Source organism: Dromiciops gliroides, chromosome 3 (assembly GCF_019393635.1).
Source record: "Dromiciops gliroides isolate mDroGli1 chromosome 3, mDroGli1.pri, whole genome shotgun sequence".
Classification (NCBI taxonomy): Eukaryota; Metazoa; Chordata; class Mammalia; order Microbiotheria; family Microbiotheriidae; genus Dromiciops; species Dromiciops gliroides.
The window spans coordinates 225,839,631-225,854,622 of NC_057863.1; the positions used below are offsets into that span (position 1 = coordinate 225,839,631).

Here is a 14,992-nt window from a genome sequence, read left to right on the forward strand (position 1 = left end):
AAGCAAAGGATGATCAACAAAATTCCCATTTGCTCTATGCAATGTCAGAAGAACTGGAGGAAGGTCCTCATTATACTGGATGGCAGCCCTATTACCCAATTTATAGGAACATATGGACAAGCATCACAGAGGAGGGGAAGGCATAAATGGATTATGATCTACATTGTTGGAAGCAGTGCCCACACTGATGAGATCACCACTCCAATGGAGTATTGGAGTAAACACTTTTTAAAGTAAAATTTGAATTCGGAGCCTTTTGAAGTGATTAGATATTACCATAGAGGAAGTGGGTATCGAGTAAGACAATCTTTGGGTCGTTTTTTGTCTTCTACTAAACATAACCCTTAATCGGAAATTTGCACACCCTATTTTTGTAATTAAATTCAAAACATTTCAGGATATTTCATGATTTCCCTAAAAGCAAAAATTAATCTTCATATATATTAACTCTGAGAAACTACCAGTTCCTGAACTCTTAGATAATAGAGAGTATATGTTACTTAATGCAGGAAAATAGACTTGAACATTTTGGAAATGGTGTTGACAAAGGGTGATTCACAAAGGGTTTCTTGGAATGCTCCATTAACCAGAAAATTAAATTAACCAACACTCTTTATTCTCTGGGCATTCTAGTTTGTTGAAGCTCTACCATTGTACCTTCACTGGTTAAAAGAGAAATGGATTTCAATATTGACTTTACTTCTTTGCTAGTACTTTAAAAAAAACAACACACCATACTACACTGTCTATCGGCCTATGATGACAATACCACAGACCTAAATAAGCACTGTTTTTAGTCTTATTGGAGAGAGTGCTTTGGCAGAGATGCATGAAGAAGCCCAGTTGTCCCCTTACAATAAGCTTAGTTCTGTCCAATGCCATCAGTCCCTTTCAACAAAACCGAGAGTCACTCAGTATTACGCAGGGGAGGAAAACATATGTTAAATGTTTTGGCTTTCCATGATGATGTTTAAAAGAAAAGGTAGGGGGAGTGTTTTCATCTTTAAACATTGAACAAAGCTTTCTATGCAGTTTGTCAGAGAATCACAGGGAAGGAAATAAGCAGTGTGATAAAAATAATTTGCTAGTGAAATTATAGTGTTTTTACTCAAGATACCAGCAAAGCAAGAAAATCCCAAAGCAGCAGAATGGGGCCAGATGGCATATTATATTTATGCAATCCCTAGGCAGGAAATTGTGCTTGATTAAGAAGATGCTGCCCTTGATTTCCATTCAGCAGTTTTGAAGTGAGTTACAGAAAACTCATTCTGTTTTCATTCAGCCAAATTATCACTCATGCCATTGCCAAGCTCATAGGATGAGAATGTGAAGCTTTCATGATAGGGAAATCTCAAATACAAGAAAAAAGCTTCGAGCCTGGCCATTTGTCTGAATACTGTCTGAAATGCATTGCAATACTTAATTCCATTGTTGTAGGGTTTGGAGGTTTAGGATCTTTTTTTTTTCTTCTGGTAACCAAGCATGGAAGAAAAGCCCTATACTACAGTGACTAGCTAGGGCTTTGCAAGATATGGGCTAGAACTAGAGAAAGAAAGAGGTTTTAGAGTTCAGCACCCCAGGGGGCTAATGTGTATAAAGCTACTGCTCAAAAGGACCATAGTTTAATCCTTGGGGCTGCCAGTCAGGATAATGATTAAAAATCACCCAACCAGAGAATTACTTCTGGATGTTGATATGCCAGGGTGGGGGACAGAGAAAAAGGGAGGGTTTGTATTTGGATGGGTGATGTTTTAGCACTTGATTTTCAAAGAGGGGGGGGGACTTTAGCAGGCTGTGTCAAAGAACAAAGCTTGTCTCTGTAAATGCCCCACTATCCCGGCCCTAATTCCACATCCATCTCCTCATTCCTCTGGAGTGTGCTGTACCACTAGCCACGTTCTAAGGAAAGACCAAGTTTGTGAAACTAAATATTAGGACTAGTTCATGGGAGGTTTTTTGTTGTTGTAACAAGGAATGCTTTCAAAGAATTTTTTAACTGAAGTGGACATTTTAGGCAGGCATTCCACAAAATCTGGTTTGAGCCTTTTTTATTAACTCTTACCCTCAGTATCCAAAGCCTAAAATACTCTCAATTTATTCCAAACCAGTTTATGTGCTGATAAAACCATTCTTTGATAGGGTACCAGTAATCTAGACAAACTAAAAAGAAAAAAAAACCAAGTAACAACAAAAACTATTGGTTAGTTTAGATGTATGTTGTTTGTGCCTTCCAGTTTGCTTACTTTCAGATATCCTGAGAGTTTTTTACTATTCATTAGCAAAGTAAATATAACCCCATTTTAAATCATCTTGGATAAAAGATGAACTTGCTGGCCCCAGCATTCAACCATTTCCAGCATTAAACATTTAAATATTAGAACTAAATATATTCTGCTTCCCTCTCTCCATCAGAACTTTCAGTTCTAAAATCTACTTTTTCTGGGGCACTTCATACAGACATTTTATCTTTTCGTTGTCATGATAGTAATCAGGATTTTGATCACGGAAAGTCATCAGTTCCTTTAAGCTATGAACATCAACAACCAGACATTCTGAATCTGCTTCTCTGAATTCTCTGGAAGAAAAAGACAGTCTTGTAAGCCTGGAAGATTTTGACCTTGGGATGGAAGCAGACTGCATGATACTGGAGGTTGTGATGTACTGGGTCCAAACACACATATGTACACAGTTCTTTGAAACAGACTTGTATGTTTATCAACTACAAAAGAATAAGATTTGCACTGCTTTACTTTGGTGAAATTTTGGCTCATAAACAAATATGACAATTGGCAAGAAACTGTATCTTTGATGTAGAAATTCTAACAAGTATTCATTTACATATATGAATATTCATTAGACTCATATGTGTGCATACAAACATTATATATTCCAAATCCAATGATCTTTCTACTATACTTGACTCCAACCAGCTATATTCAACATTTTGTGTTTTCATTCTTTTGCAAATAAGGTTTCCAAACATCAGTGGCAAGATTTGGGAGGCACTGGAGACTTCAGTTTTTAATAGGTCTTCCTTCTCCCCAAACCCTGAGAAGTGGATTCACTTTATTGTAACTTGAACCCCAGCCTTCCCCTCCCCAAATCCCCTCTATACTCTGTAGCTCCACTTCCTCTAATTTCCTTCCTGAGATTTCTACTTCCAGTGGAGGGAGAGCCAGGTGGATGGAAGCCAGGTGGGTCTGATTTTCTAAACTAGTTCTGTGACTGTTCTAATGTCTATATTAATTTCCTTCATGCTTCTCCCTTTAACCCTAACATGTAAAAGTGATTATTTTAAATTCTTGGTTAACATCTTAGGATCAAATAGTAAGTCAGGAAACTTTAAGTATTCTCCCTCTCTCTCCCCCTCTCCCCTTCTCCCTCCTCCTCCCCATCTCTCTCCCCCTACCTCTCTCTCTCCCCCTTTTCCCCTCTCTCCTTTTCCTTCCCCTTTTCCCTCTTTCTCCCCCTCTCCCTCCTCCTCCCCTTCTCCCCCTTTCCTCCTCTCTTCCTTCTCTCTAAGTGTATTTACTGTCCCTCTCTCAATTTTCATAGCTAAAATAATCCCAATCTAAGTAAAGAACACACTGTTCTCCAATAATCTATCATATTTTTTCTTGACAGTGGACATAATAAGTTGTATTTTAATGCTATTTAAAATGTTGTCTTGCCATTTTACAGAAGGTACTTTCCTTGTTTAAGCATTAAACTTGTAACAAAGTCTTAGGCTGAACTATAAAAATGCATTCCAAGCTTCTGCTTGTTTTTTTTTTTTTTAATGAAGCCAAAGATGAAGGCTTTCAGTTTTACCAAGTTGAATTCCAAAAACACTATTGTAGAATAAAACAGTCCATTAAGGAAAGTAGAATGGGAGTATGTAGAGAACTTCTAATGGAGGTTAGTCCTTAAAAGCAATAAATGGTAAGATGATCACTCAGTTGAATCTATATTCCATATTTAGACTGGATGTGGGAATACTTAAATTGTTGACACCAGTGAAGTAGCTCCAAGGAGATGCTGTTTATTTGGTTGGTTGTAGAGAGAGGATACTATTTTCATGTTGTCTCCCCCATCAGGATTTATTAAGCACCTACTATGTACTAGGCATTGTGCTAAGTGCTGAGGATACAAAAAAAAAAAAAGCAAAGGACAGTCCTTGCTCTCAAAGAGCTCACAGTCTGATGGGGGAGACGACATGAAAACAGTTATGCATAAGCATAACAGGATAGATTAGAGTTTTTCAACAAAGGGAAGACACTAGGATCAAGGAAGAGTGGGGGGAAACCTTCCTATATGGAGTGCAATTTTAGCTTGAAGGAAGCTTCAGAAACTTGAGTGGTTATTCCCACCAGTCTACCATTTTAATAAATTATGTATCTGTGGTAATGATGAAGGAAATAACATGTTACGCTCGTTTTATTACCTCTTTTGGAAAAGCAGCCAGCAGAAGTCTTTTTCATACAGGCATTCAGGGCCTCAGAATTCTATAGAATAGGATCACATGTGAGAAGATGGAAGTAATGTTGAATTAACAGGGGTCTTCTGAAGAGAGGTAGACAATAAAAATAATCATGATGAGTTGAGAAAAGGAGGAAGTAGAGAATCTGTATTTTAATGCTTCAAGGGTTTGTGATTGCCTCCACGTGGGAAAAAGAAGAAAGGCTTTTTAAAAGCACTGTGTTTAAAAGGAACTGCGCTAAGTACTTCCCAAATATCTCATTTCATCCTCACAACAGTCCTGGGAAGTAGATGCTATTATTATTCCCACTTTACAGTTGAGGAAACTGAGGCAAGGGTGAAGTGACTTGCTTAGGTAAGTGTTTGAGGCCAAATTTAAACTTAAGTCTTCCTGACTCCAGGCACAACTCTCTATTCAACTCTGCTACCCAGCTACTTGTAAAGCAGATGATAATCTTTCTACACATCAGTGGATGGTTTTCATGAGTTATTGGGGATGAAAACAATTAAACACCTTATGGGAAACTCCTGTTATAAACTTTTCCAACCTTAAATAGACCAATCCTCCAATAACATGTGTAGAGTCCATCGCCGAGAACACATTCATAACATTTGTATCGTGGTAGGACCAGACCTGCTGGAAATTGTATTCTGTTAGAATATACTTTGAGAATTCAGGGTTATGTCTCCCATAATGAAACACTGGAAAAGTGTGGAGATCTATGCTAAGTAGAAAACTGAAATTGAGATGACAAATCATCAAGGGAGAAGAGAGATGAAGTATGTCTAAGGAGAGATGTGACAAAGATGTGGTATTTGAGTGAATGAGTAAGTTGAAAGAAACAATATAATATTAGAACAGAAAACTCAGAATTTCAATTTTTTTCAACTTAAGTGGGTGCTATATTTGCTATAAGCAGAACTAGGCATTTCAAATAATGCCATATAAAACATCATACTAATTGTATGATAAGCATCTGTATATTCATAAATATACATCTACATATATACACAAATATTTATATACACCCCATATGTGTGTGTGTATACTGATAACTGGATAGCGCTTGATAAAGCCAGTCTCTATTAGCATTAGTTGGATCCCATTGGTTGTGCAAAGTAGATTACAAATCGATCACATTATTCATTTGACAGTTCTTGGTATTTCTATATTTTTTAAAAAGCAAGTTGAAGTGAGCAACTATAAATGGAAAGGCAGTTCTCATTAAAAACAAATAATTCAGGGGCAGCTAGGTGGCACAGTGGATAGAGCATCAGCCCTGGAGTCAGGAGGACCTGAGTTCAAATCTGGCCTCAGACACTTAATACTTACTAGCTGTGTGACCCTAGGCAAGTCACTTAACCCCAGTTGCCTCACAAAAATAAAAATTTTAAAAAACCCCAAATAATTCAAGAATTAAATTGTTCTAGGTTTGCTAAATGTTTAATTATATACAAAATCCTATTTTGTCTAGTAATGAAAACAAAGGAAGTAAGGGAGTTTCTTAGTATCTCAGACTGAAATTAGAGTAATTTAGTATAATCTTGATTTAATTTGTATAATTATTTTTACATAAATTGCTGTTTTTTTCAGATAAGCATAATGTAATAATATTACTACCCCCAACTTATATATTTGTTACTGGCTAGAAAACTGTGGGCTATATTAGACTATCATGACTTACTTAGATACAAATACTTCTTCCTGAATATCTCCAGAGAAGCACCATGACCCTTTTTTTTTTCTGTGCAGATGCACATTTACAATGCTATTCTCCATATCCTGTTTTCCTATGTAAGTTCTGGCATCCTTTCTGCTACCAATGTTCCCATCATTCTTTTCTTTCATGTGGCCAAACCAGAATTTGATGCTTTACAATAACAATTTAGAACAAAAGAATGACTCCTCTTTCTGGGGACTAAAAAAAAAAAAAAAAAAAAAGGAAAACTTCAGTCACTGAGTGCACAGCTCCAATGATCACAGAGGAATTTTAAAAGCATGCCCTTTATAATAGTTAACCAAGAGTTGGGGGAAGGGGTTACTTTTTTTTTTTCCATTTTTTCATGATCAGAAGTAGTCTGTGTGTATTGTAAGTTAGGGGAGTTGGTGGCTGGCTTTGAAGTTAAGAATGAAACTGTTTTCCTTTGAGAGAAATATAATATTGGATGGTGTGTTTCACAATCTATTTGTGTTATGGAGTCATGCACCATGGAGTGAAATTGTTACTGTGGCGAGTCAAAAGAATCCTATGCATTTTGGTGCTGAGTTGAGGTCTTGTTAGACTCCCTAATACATCAGCAAAATATACCACTTTTATCATCATTGGCTTTTATTGAGCCAAAGTCTCCCAGTGTACAATGGAGGGAATAGAAAGAGAAAAGAGCCCAACAGTTTTGGAAGCCACCTGTGTACTTTATCTGGCTTCTAGAGTCTTATTTAGTAACCTATACCAGGAAGAAATTCTAGGTACACTAAGTCGTCTTCTGGGATGTTGAGATTCTAGCTCACCAAAGGCATGGCTATATGTTTTTAGGTCAGTGGGTATGAATCTCTTATATGTTGCTAATTTCCAGATAAAATTTATCAAGTATTTAAAGAATGCTACTTTCACAAGGACTCTTCCTTTTCATGCTATTAAAAAGGAAGTGGAAATAGAAGAATTTCTGTTTTGTCAGAACAGCAATGTAAGATGAGAATGAATAGTATCACATAACATCAGGATATCTTGATATTGATAAAGAAAAGTCATGTTTCAGTCATGAGACTCTGTCTCTTGGAGGAAAACTTATTCAGTGATGGAAATGGTTTGGGAAGCTCGGGAGAATACAGTGCTAACTAACACTTTCAAGCCCATGAATGACTTTGCAGGAATCTGTATAGACCCATAGGTTTATAACTGGAACAGATCATCTAATACAATCTATTCCACTCCCATTTTACAGTTCTCTTGTCAGCCAAATCAGGTGTGATTGTCATTGTCTGCTAATGTTGATGGCAATGGAGGAAGGAAAGGGAAGGAATGGGAACAAACATTTATTAAGAACCTACTATGTACCAGCAAGTGTGTTAAGTGTTCTACAAATATTATCTCATTTAATCCTCACAATAGTTCTGTGAGGTAGATGCTATTGTTATCCTCATTTGAAGAAATGGAGGAATGTTGCCAATCTCAATTACTGGAGTTTCAATTAATGGCAATATTTTTGATGGTAAATATATCCATGTCTATATCATTGTAGCCTTTGTTAAGACTGGACTGAAGCTTTATTCCTCAAATAAGTTATATAAGTATTGGGGTGAGGAGTATTTGTGGTTCTCCCAAAATTATTAATTAGTATATATGAGCTACCAGATTATGATAGCCTGAAATGTGTTTGATAAAATGTTTACACACTCATATGGGCAGTCAGGATAGAGTACTGGGCCTGGAGTCAGGAATATTTATCTTTGAGTTCACATCTGGCCTCAGACACTTAGCTGTATGACCCTGGGCAAGTCACTTACCCTTGCTTATCTCGGTTTACTCATCTGTAAAATGAGCCGGAAAAAGAAATGGCAAACCATTCCAGTATCTGTATCAAGAAAACCCTAAATGGGGTCACAGAGTTGGACATGACTGAAACAGCTGAACAACAACTATACATTCAAATTGGTGATGGGGTAATGTTTTTATTTCATGGTGGCATGTTTCCAGTCTAGTTTTCCTGTTGCAATGCCAAAATGCAGATCCACTTAGTCTGGAATTCCCAGTAGACACATTGGCAATTTAAATGGTTCATAACAAAAATAATGCTTTGAGATCCCTTGATGAAAGGTACTTCATAATTACTACATGTTGATGTATACCTCTTTTGAGTCCCACTTTTTTTTTTTCAAATAAGTTTTACATATGGGAAATTAATCACTCCGTTTGTTTGTTGCTAAAAGGATGAAATACAAACTCACTTGTAGGCCATCGAGCCAAGGAAATGTATGTTTTCATCTTGATGTCCAAACATCTGAAGTGTGTTTCACTGGGCAGTGTTGCAATGGCATGAAAGAAGGCATTGCAACACGAAATCCGGAGAACACAAGGAAGCAATTCTTTCCTGCTGTTTCCACTTTAACAAGAATTTTTTTTTAACACCTTTGTTGGAGTCCAAATGTCTGGTGCCTACACTGAATCACTCAGGTTTATGCTAAGCTTTCTTTTAAAACACTTTCCTGATGATTAGATTGGTTGCAATTTCTTGTCTTGCATAGAGATAACCCACATCCTTTAAAAAAAAAAAAACAACACTGTAGTTTGCACCAGATCTCTATATTTCATAAATTTGCTTCAGCATTCATTTCCTCTTGGAAATTTTTTTCTTAAAGGTTATTTCTTTTCTCTTTCTTCTCACTCTTAAATTTCAATTTTGGGTTTACCAGCACTTTTCTCCCTATTTGATATTTGGTATTTATGTATTTTAAAAATATGGTCCAGAAGGTGATTCAGAATTTGACCCTGAATTTTGGAAAGGGAGTTGCTGGGGGTGGGAGGGGAAGGGGTCAACTCACTGTTTTATTATCTTTATTAGGTAAACAGTTCTCTCCTATAAAGCTGACAGTCCAGCTGTTGAGGTCTTTAAATGAATCTAAGGCAGTGTTTGATTCAGAGATGAACTTTAGAGAAAGTGTGTGTGTGTGTGTGTGTGTGTGTGTGTGTGTGAGAGAGAGAGAGAGAGAGAGAGAGAATATGAGAGAATATGAGAGAATATGAGAATATCCCCAAAGCAGCAACCAAAGCAAAGCATAGCATATCTCAAGTAGCATTCACTTTCATTTGCCCGGAATGACCCCTAATCAGCAAGCAGGGAAAGTGTTCCCTTGTTCACCTTAGGGAGCAGGTTTTGTCAGCTCAGGTCAGTCTCCTGTTACAGGCATAGGGACTCTCTTGTTCATTACTCAGCTCCAGCTTAATTACACAGCAGGCTGAGCTCCTGTTCCTTCAAGCACCCGGTAGCAGAGTTCAAAGTCCCCCTTACCAGTCATCATTGCCAGATAAGTCATAGGGATGCTCTGCCAAAGTTCCTGACCCATGCCTTTTCTTTCCCCTACTCAAGTTTTGGTTGAAGGTTGAGAGAGAAAGGAGATAATCCACAGCAGGGGTCAGTGGAAAAGGCAATGGGAATGCTGAGGGATTTTTAATTCTTAAACTCTGGCGGAGGTGATTAGGTGGAGCTGGCTTTCCTGGAATTGTAGGGCAGATTTTCCTGTTGTGTTTCAGTGTTGACTGTCTCACAGTTACAGACACAGGGCTGCCCCGGGATTACTGGGATCACAGGCGCTACTACCATCTGGTGCCTTTGGCCTGTCAGTATCTTTTGAGTGGGTCTCCGTGGTCTCTCTACAGCAATGTTTCATCAAAAAGAACCAGGTCGAAATCCATCGGTGCGTATTTGAGTTGGTATTTCTGTAAGTCTTTAAATGTTGAAAGTAAAATACCTAAAGAAGACAGCATTTTAAAATGTTCTGTTGTTTTGCTCAGTCTTGTAATGCAACAGATTGTCTTTCTGAAGGCTATTATAACAAGTTTCCTTCATTATTTGGCAGATCTAGTACAATGGAGTTGTTTCTCAAGGAAATTATGTTGCATTTTTTTTTACATTTTCAGATGTATAATTTTTACCTGTCCTAAAAGTCAGTAAAATGAACCCAAAAGGGTTAGATTCTTTTTAATCATTTTAGAACCTTATGCTTCAGTACAAAAAACCCCCAACCCTACAATATGTGACCTTACTTGTTTTTTCTTAAATGATAAAATTGTGCTTGTGACCTCCCAATACATCATCTTTACTTTCAAAATGTTTTTATATTAAATCTGTATTTGTTGATAATTCAAATTACATAGTTAGCAGGTATGTGATGCTTTATAATGGCATGCTGAAGTCATTATTAAAGGGCAAATATTTTATGCACAATGTGTTTGAGGTGGTAAAAAAAAAAGAATCGTACAATCTGTTACTTTCAATTTGCACATCTTCGCCAAATGTGAATTCTATGAAATTAGATGTCTGCGTGTCTTTAAATTTATTAACTTACATTTTGAATTGTGCAGTCTAAAATTTCAACCTAAGCAGTACTCAGACTGCAAATTAAGTGACAGGTCATACAAGATAATTATTACCTAATTATCTTATGTACGTCCCTGGACTGTGCTTTTATTAGTGTAGGAAAAGCTTGTTGAGCAAAATCCCATCTACCAATACTGGTTGCATCTTCCCTTAATGTTGGCTATAGATTTACCCTCCTTATTGCCTGAAGGGCTAAAAGGTTCCTTGGCTTGGCTGGAGTCACACAATCATTATGTGTTCAACTGGGGCTTGAACCAATGTTCTCCTGACTCCAAGTCTGGCCACCACCACCACCACCACCCCCAGTGCTTCTTCTCTAATGCATTCTTTGAATCTTGGGACATTAGCACTCTTTAGCTTCTGATCATTCTATTTGTTAGTTTGAATTACCACCTATGAAAATGAATCCCTAAACTTTAGATGCATTGTTGAAATTTTCTGAAAAATACTTCTCAGCCATCTGCCAAAACTTAAATTGAGTTGATAATGATTTCATAGTTTATATTGTAATGAGTTATTAAATATTGAAGTTGAGCCATAGATAGAATGGCCTACTTATTTCATGTTTTTTTAATCCCTTTCTTAATTTCTAGAGTAAATTATTTCTTCTATTTTTTTTTAAGAAACATGTTATTTACTTTTTTGATTATTGTCTGATTTAAACTGGAAAATAAACTTGCCTGTGGCATCAGTCTCTGCCTAAATTAGTTTCATTAAACTCAAGCAAATTGATCTTCCTTTCCACTTTCCTCTTCTGTTCAACATTTACTGACTTATCTGTCCCCTTATTCATCAGAATACCCTTTAAAGGGGTGTTTTAGGTATTGTTCAGTCTGTGGTTTAACCCAAGGCTAAACACTGTACCACAGTAGACTATGCAGATGCTCAATGTTTGTGTTATGGTTTATATTTTCAAAAAAAAAATAAGTCTGTAGAAATTTCATAATAGAGGCAACTTCAAGTTTTGGTGTGTGTGTGTGTGTGTGTGTGTGTGTGTGTAATTGAATTTCTGTCTGTTACACTTTTTTCCCACCTTGAATGCAAGGGAGAGTCACATATGCCTTTTTGAGGTGAGACATAATAAGTGCATGCCATCTCGTGTCTTAGACCTTGACTGTAAATAGCTAGCTCACAGCTTTCTAAGCCCCTTCCCTGCCAGCCAGCCAGAGAGAGAGAGAGAGAGAGAGAGAGAGAGAGAGAGAGAGAGAAGGAGGTCAAGAGCTTTTTCTAGTTCCTGAAAGATGAGTTTTTGTTAAACCAGGATGGGAGGGGAGTTCCAAAGATTATGGATTAAGGAATGGTAAGAGGGTGGAGAATACTTCAACCACAATTTCTCTAATATGCACAGTCACACCACAGGAAATTGAAACAGCAATACTTATTTTATTAGTAAATTAACACTGTTATCCATCCCAACAAAGAGTACAGTAGCATGAATAGTACAAACTAGTAGCTAATCTAGCAAATCCAATCTAATTGCATAACATTTGGATTAACTTTAAAATGTATCATTCCCCTGGTAGCAAATATGATCCTTCTATTAAGGGATTTTTGATCATAAACAGTTTCTCATTTACATTGGTAGAGATAGAGGAGGTACCAAAAGAATAATATTTCTGATAAAATTTATGAAAGTTTTTAAAGTATTTTCCTTTAAAGAAAAAAAACTCTTAATATTTGACTTGATAACTTACTTGTTTGGGATGTCTTTTTGTGTCTTTAGTTATATTTTGCTGGAGCTAATTAATACTCCTTTTCCCCATTTTTTTGAAGCATATGGTGGCTAAAAAGTAGAAGCAGGATGCTTAGGTGTAATCTGGATAGTTGGGGGGAAGTCTTCCCAGGATTAGCCATAGACATTTTTAATACAGCTGATAATTATCCTTACTAATGATAATCACTTATATTTACTTAGCATTTTACAGTAACAAAACACAATTCAGGCATTATCTCATTTTGAGCTTCTCATTAATACTACATAAGTGTTTTTAATTCCCATTTTATAGAAAGGAAAGTAAGGCCCTGAGAAGTTATATGATTTGCTCAGGTCTTCTGAGCAAATCCAATGCCTTTTCTACAACACCTGCTATATAGATCAATTTCACTATGATATCTAAAGTTTGGGCCAGGGCAAAATAACTAATGGTAGTATAGTTGAAAGGACACTAGAGTTAGAAGACCAGTTCTAACATGGCTTGTATGACCGTAGACGAGTCAATTAACTTCTGACCCTCAGTTTGCCCAACTGTAAAATAATTCCTGCATTATCTGCCTTCTAAGGTGGTTATGAGGAAAACATGTTGTTAGATGTCAGTATGTCAATGTGAGTTATTAGTAGCCATTAAGAAAAATAAAATTGTGGATGGGTAAAAATGACAGAGCACATAACTGGGAGATAGGGGAAGGCAATAGTTCTGTAACTTGGATGACTGTATTGATAGGTTACATTTGATCCCAGGAAGTCAAAGCTCAGCCACTATTTCAGCTAATTAACTGAAATTATTAGCAGTAAAATGTTTCATGGACCTCTGCACTGGGCCTGATGAATTATTGGGATCAATCCCTCTAATCCTAGCTTTTTAGAGCAAGACACAACCCCTAAAAAGACTATCTGATTCAACCTACTCATTTTACAGGTGAGGAAAGTGACTTAGGTGAAACAACTTGACTTAAGGTCACTATTCTATAAATATTTCAATGTCTGCTATGTGTTGGGTACTGAGCACAGCTAGTTTATGGCTGAAGCTAGAGCTGCTTTCAACTACACTATGAAGGCCTTTCTAATTAATTCTTCTGGCTTATCTCTTTCCAGGGCCATAAAGGGCCATAAAGACATGTACCCAGCATAGATGTGAGGGGAGGAATAAAAGTAACTGCAAAAATTTTAGAATGAACTGCTGAGGCAGACTTCCTTCCAAGGAGATCAGACTGTCTATGGAAGGGTAAATCTGAAAGATCTAGTGCAACCCTCCCGTTTTCCATTTGAGGAAACTGAAGCATAGAGAAGTGGGGTGACTTCCCCGAGGTTGTAAGTAGAACTGAGAACAGAGCCCACCCAAGGCTGCCAGTTTAGCTGTCTTAAATAAACTGAGTGGTTGAAGCAAACTGTCTTCCTAAATTCTTGTTTTTACTGAAATATTTGAATTCCAGCTTGTATTGGCAACACAGAGTAAGAGGAATCGCTGCATAGTGGCTAAAGAGCCAGATGCGCTCATGATGATTTTGATGCAAGTCTCAACTCTTCACACCTTCTGTTTGTGGGAGTCTGGACAAGTTAAAATGTCTTGGTAATCTAGGTCTCTGTCTCTGTCTCTGTCTCTGTCTCCCCCCCCCCCCAAGGTGCTGACCTAGTTTGATCAAGAGGGTTTCCTCACCTGATATTTCCCTCCACTAATGGAAACCATTGGCAGAGACCCTAACCCTATTTCAGTCAGGTAGACTTGTCCTATGAAGAAGATGGATACCATTTATCTGGAACAGTTTAGGCACACTTTTCCCTGGAGGCAAACAAGTGGATTAAATGATGCTTGGGGGTGGGGCCAGAGATTCTTTGAATGCTATTGTTCTACTTTTAAAAAATTCAATATTAGGCCAAACATTACCTCATGTTGGATCCTAGTTGACAGTACCAATTACAAATAATCTTACAGCATGCTCCTTTTCATTTTCATGTCTCTTTAGCACTTTTCACCTCCTTATGAATAGAACTATCTTGGGATGAAAGTTAGATGTGTTATAGAAGAGTTGTGTCTCAGTTTGTCAGCGTTTCAAGCCATTTTTCAAATGTTCTGTCAGGAGGATTTTTAAAAAATGTATCATACTTTATATGTCAAGAGGTTGGTTATGTTCCCTTTCCAAGCAATTTAACTTAGGAGAGTAAGTAGTTCAATATATAGTGCTCTGTATCCAGCAGATACTCAATATATGGTATTGAAAGTCCCTTCATATCCATTTTTTCCCCTTAGAAATGAGTAGCTGTTTTGCCTTTGTTTGAGGACAAGGTAAAGAGTTCTGGTTCTGAAGTCGGGGGATTTGGGATCTCATCCTAATCCTGTCACCTGTTTGACCTTGGATAAATCATTTAAATTCTCTGGGCCTCAGTTTCTTCATTTGTACAATGGGGTTGTTGGACTAGATAGACTCTTAAGTCTTTGCTCCTATTCTCTTAGTCAAAGCAACAGAATCTCAGTTTGCCAAGATCTCCTGTCAGCAGCATCACTCAGTATTTTTTTTTTGCTGGTTTATTTTTTTTATTTTTATTTTTTATTTTTTAGTGAGGCATTTGGGATTAAGTGACTTGCCCAGGGTCACACAGCTAGTAAGTGTTAAGTGTCTGAGGATGGATTTGAACTCAGGTCCTCCTGACTCCAGGGCCGGTGCTCTATCCACTGCGCCACCTAGCTGCCCCTGCTGGTTTATTTTGACAAAATTTATTTAT

The 14,992-nt window shown here is 37.2% G+C and overlaps 1 protein-coding gene across 3 annotated transcripts in view; it reads left to right on the plus strand.

Moving 5' to 3' along the window:
• The window catches only part of MID1 (midline 1), a 440,931-nt gene that overhangs the window by 277,787 nt on the left and 148,152 nt on the right, over positions 1–14,992 (plus strand). The window contains exon 1 of one of the 3 annotated variants that reach the window (XM_043998248.1): positions 9,743–9,871. The exons of the other annotated variants lie outside the window; for them this stretch is intronic. The gene's annotated coding sequence lies outside the window, so the exon portion shown is untranslated. Of the gene's footprint in view, positions 1–9,742; positions 9,872–14,992 lie in introns of those variants that run through there. 3 annotated transcript variants of the gene reach the window in all.